We start from the raw sequence: 5,157 nt of genomic DNA on the forward strand, positions 1-5,157 counted from the left end.
ATCCAAAATATTGTTGCTAGCCTCAGCCCACCTCTTCAGGTTTTATCCTTACAACTCAGCAACAGAACAGCTAGCTCAGCATTCCATATGGATTTTGCTCCCTGGTTCTTCTGGATAGCTGAATCACATGACCTTTTCCCCCTGTTTAAGGTTGGAGGAGCGGTAGTGATCACACATTGGCTGCTGCAAAGAACTGGATTCTCTTCTCAGGTCATCCTCAGAAAAGCTATCTTTGCTGTGCAGTAAAGAATCGGGAGATCTGACCCTGGTTGCGGAACCTGTTTGCATTCCTGCTTGCAAAATACAGGGTTGTATTCCCACTTGATCCTTCCAGACCACCCTAGGAGATCTGTAAGCCTCTGCCCTGGAAATTGCTAGGAATCCTTGGAAGGGAAAGAAAGAAGAGTGTAGGATGGACTAGAAACAGGGTTGAATGAGTTCCAGAAAGCAGGCTTCTGAAACTCGTGGACAACAATCTGCTGAAGAAGACAACTCCAAGAAACCAATTCGAAGCAACATGCAGAGATGTCAGATGAGAGGAGCTGCCTCAGGAAAGGAGTCAGCTGGTTCCCAGGAAGAGAATCTTGAACCAGCCATTCCAGGAAGATGGGGGGTTGCCCTGCTGAGAACCCCCCTTCTGGTTCAGTGCAGAAGACAGGGAAGAACCAGCAGAAGACTCCTGGCAATGGAGATGGTGGCAGTAGCAGCGAAATGCCCCAGCGCCCACAGAAGGAAAAGGCAGGAGCCAATGCCACTGTGGAGAGTGAGGCGGCATTGAAGAAGAACAGAGTGGAAGTGGAAGTGGAAGTGAAGATTCCTGAAGCATTAAAGTCATGGCTGGTGGAGGACTGGGACTTGGTTACTAGGCAGAAGCAGTTGTTCCAACTCCCTGCTAAAGAGAATGTAGATGCCATTCTTGAGGGGTATGCCAAGTGTATCAAGTCCCAGCGAAGTGCTGATAATAAGGAGTATGCAGTTAATGAAGTTGTGGGCAGGATAAAAGAGTATTTCAATGTGATGCTGGGCACTCAGCTGCTCTACTAGTTTGAAAGGCCCCAGTATGCTGAGATCCTGCTGGCTCACCCTGATGTGCCAGTGTCACACATCTATGGGGCACCACACCTACTGAGATTATTTGTGAGAACTGGGGCAATGTTGGCCTATATGCCCCTTGATGAGAAAAGCCTGTTGTTACTGCTGGGCTATTTGCATGATTTCCTTAAGCATCTGGCAAAGAATTCTGCTTCACTGTTTACTGCCAGAGATTACCAAGTGGCTTCTGCTGAGTATCACCTCAAAGCCCAGTGAAGGTCTACTGACCACTCACCATTTTCTGCTCTCTGTAAACACTTTTGTTTAGTCCTTTCAGTATAGAATTGACATTATTTAAAACTGTCAGTGTAAAACAGGGCCTATGTTAAGCTGGTTTCCTGTTCTGTTGTAAGAAGAAATAAAAGGAGTGCCTCCTGACTCCTTTCCTCATGTAAAAGTTGCTACCAGTGTATGCAGTAATTACACAAAGAAGAAATTCAGTAGAACATTTTATTGCCTAGTTGACAACATTGCTTGGATACTGGTGGTTCTATCCCTTTTGACACGACACAGTTTTCTAACACGTGTTAATGCTACATGGTGAGATGCCCTTGTTCCTAGTGCCAAAGGTTCAACTTAAATGTGTATGCCTGAAAACCCATGCATTTGTGCTCTTATTTCTTGTGGTGCTTGACATGAACAGCCCATCCGCTGCAAATCTGTATTTGTTGTTCCTTAGGCATACTTGCTATCATTGTTCAAATTGTTGAAAGACGGTGGTTTGTTTCCTGCTTTCTGTATTTGAGTCTAATGCACATTCTAACATGATAGAGGCAATGCATTATTGTGTAGCCACATTTTTCTGAGAAGTTTATACTTTAGGAATCGTATTTCAGATCTTAAATAAAATTGTTCCTAAATTTCAAAGCACACAAAAAAATGATTCTGTCCCTGTGCGTTCATTGCTTACCTCCAGAGTCAAGTCCAAGTTCTCCCCAGCTTTTAAAGACATCTTTCAAACAGTTAGGTTCCTGGAGAATTAAGAGGCTTTGTTTATTATGCTCTTGTAAAACATTTTAGAAAAGTTCTGAAAATGTGAAAATGTAAATGAGTTGATTCATTATTAATTTTAAAAATCACAGAAGGGATGGAGGTGTAGCTCACTGGTAGAGTATTTTCCTAAAAAATACAATGCTCTAGGCCAGTTCAACCTTTACATAACTATGACCCTTTAATACAGTTCCTCAGGTTGTGGTGACACCCCAATCATGGGCTTTTTACTCCCACTTAAAGCACTTCTTCCTAGACAAACAGTCTAGGTTTTGGCAACTAACTGCAACTATTCCACCTCAGAAATCCTAAATCCTAACCAGTCCTTTACTACAACAGAATATATTAATTAATTATGACTTAGTTCACTTACATTTAAATATGGGAATGGAGCTAGCATAATCAAGATGTCACTTGGTCTATAACACAGCTTTTCTCAATACTCTGATGAATGTTAAATGCTTAGCAATATGGAAAGATCTTAAACAGAAAGATCTGATATTTTAACAGAAGTATATCCCTAAAGTACACAGCATGCCACTATATTAAGCCCTCAGGGCAACAAGGCAAGGGACACAGGTTAGAGGTTTTAAGAAGGTTTCCGATATGAGTACAGATTCACCCATTCACTTCCAGCACATATATCCAGCAGTATGGGAAGTTAACAGAATCAGAATTGGCAATAGAAAATTAGCCCACAATCCCATAGGATATGAATTTATCAACTAGAGTTCAAAATGTTGTTTGTTTTACCCTTACTTAGACTTCATTAATTCAAAAGTTACTGAGGTCAATACTTTCTCCCCTTCACTGAGGATATTTCAAATATGTTATGCAATGAAGATTATTTTATCAAGTTGGGTAGAGGATTACATCTACAATCTCAGCACTTGGGATTTAGAAGCAGAAAATTAGGAATTCAAAGTTGCTTTCAGCTGCAAATAGTGACTTCAAGGACAGCCAGGGCTACATGAGGCCCTGTCACAGAGGTTCTCAACCTTCCTAATTCTGAGACCCTTTAACAGAGTTCCTCATGTTGTGGTGAACCGCAACCACAAAATTACTTCATTGCTGTTTTGTAACCATATTTTGTTATATTTATGAATCATAATGTAAATATACAGGTTATCTCATATGTGACTCCTGTGAAAGACTCATTTGACCCCCAAAGGTGTTGTGACTCACAGTTTGAGAGCTGTGGCCCCATCAAAAAGTACAAAGGAGAAAGGTGAGTGAAGAGGACAAAGACAATGAGAAAGGGTGGAAAGTGCCTAGATTATTTTGTCAAGCTGGGCCTGGTAGTGTTGACCTGTCACCCAGCTACTTAGTGTGGAGATGAGGGAGGGAGGGAGGGACTGGTAGGGAATGAGGTATCAGGACACGGCTGGGATACAGAGTTAATAAAATGTAACTGATAAGAAAAAATAAAATTAAAAAAAAATAAAAATCACATTCTGCATTCTACCGTGGAGTTTTTGCCTGTGTCCTAAATGATTTTTTAGATTGGTGTTCGTTACAGTTCTTGGTATTATAAAGTTCTATGGTTTGCCTAAGACACAATGTCATGTATACACAACTACAGTACCACAAGCACACAAGATATTTTTACTGTGTGAAAATACCCTCTATACTTAGTCTATTTGATCTCATTGCTTGGACAACCACACTTTTTCACTACCTCTACTCTTTTACCATTTCTACTTAGTCCTTTTAGACAGGTTGCCTTCACTTAGGAATATGGAGTTCAAATTCGACTTATCTGCATGACCTGATGGCTCACTTCATTAGTCATTTATCATAGCCCATTACATCAAACTTCTTGCGTCTCTTGATCCCATCTGTCACTAATTACTGAAAGATATCTTGGTTTAAAGATCATCAGTAAATTTGGTGCAAACATTGACCAGCAGAGAAAGTTAAGGTATTCAGATGAGGTATGTAAATATTTGGGTATAATGCTAATGGGAAGTAGGATAAACATATAGTTTGCTGTGTTAGTATAGCCAACCATCTTCAAAGTGGGTATAACCTTGTGCATCCCCACTAACAATAATTTGAGGTTTTGTCGTTAGGTAGCCACACCAACACCTGGCACACTCTCAGGGTATGGTTAAAATTTAGCCATTCTAACATGTGTATTTCCTGTTTGGGGTTTTAGGTTTGTTTTGTTTTTAAAGAGGCTTTTCATTTCAATTAAGTAGGTGTCAAGAACACAGCTTCAAGAAGAATCTAAGGCTGCAGAGTCAGACATGTGCAATGCTAGCACAAACACCAGTGGGGAATGACCTAGGCTTGTAGATCATTAGAACTGTGACAGCTGTGTTGTTATAAAATTCCAGACTCCTAAGTAATTACCCCAGCCTCACCCTCCCAGGGTCCTGTTATTTCAAATGCACAGTTGTACAGAAAAAAGGTTTTCTCCACAATGCATTTGTGGCATTGCAGCAGAAATGTCTGTTGTCGTTTTTTTGTTTTTTTTTGAGTTTTATTTTTTTTTGAAGAGACAGATGCAGGATATCTGTTATTGATTGGCATTTTCAGCTCTGGGAATTCAGAAATTTCAGTCCACCCACTGGTTTCCCACTGGCCAGCCCTGCCTCACACATGTGTTTTAGTTATCCTGTGAAGTATTTATAAGCACTCTGATTTGGGATTTCATGCTCATCAGTTTGTTATTATTCTCTACCTTGCATTGTTAACTCTCCTACAGTGGTTGTCTGTGGTATTTGCATTTACAATTTCTTTTCGAGAAGATGCCTTAGCTACATTGTTAGAGTTTCAGCAGTTATTAATCATGACTTCACCTGTTTGCACTACAACAAAAAGAAGCTGAATACTTGTTCAGCATACTTAGGAAACATTAAGTCCATTTGATTTGTACCTATTGAGTCAGTACAGAGTGATACAAGCCACAGAGGCACAGAAATACTGGTACTTGGCCAACAGAGTTGGGTTGAGCAAGGCATAGAGACCTCAGAATCACACATGGCACGTTCAGGGTGAAGAGTACAGGCATAGCCTGGCTGTCTGAGTTTGCTTTCTGTTGCTGTGAATAAATAAAATGACCAAAAGCTG

At 40.5% G+C, this 5,157-nt stretch overlaps 1 pseudogene; it reads left to right on the plus strand.

Annotated features, from left to right (window-relative positions):
• The first annotated feature begins 368 nt into the window (after positions 1-368).
• LOC129668344 (mortality factor 4-like protein 2) lies at positions 369-1,308 on the plus strand (annotated as a pseudogene).
• Positions 1,309-5,157: the final 3,849 nt, after the last annotated feature.

The sequence above is a fragment of the Psammomys obesus genome, unplaced genomic scaffold (genome assembly GCF_907164565.1).
Source record: "Psammomys obesus unplaced genomic scaffold, mPsaObe1.curated_primary_1811, whole genome shotgun sequence".
NCBI lineage: Eukaryota > Metazoa > Chordata > Mammalia > Rodentia > Muridae > Psammomys > Psammomys obesus.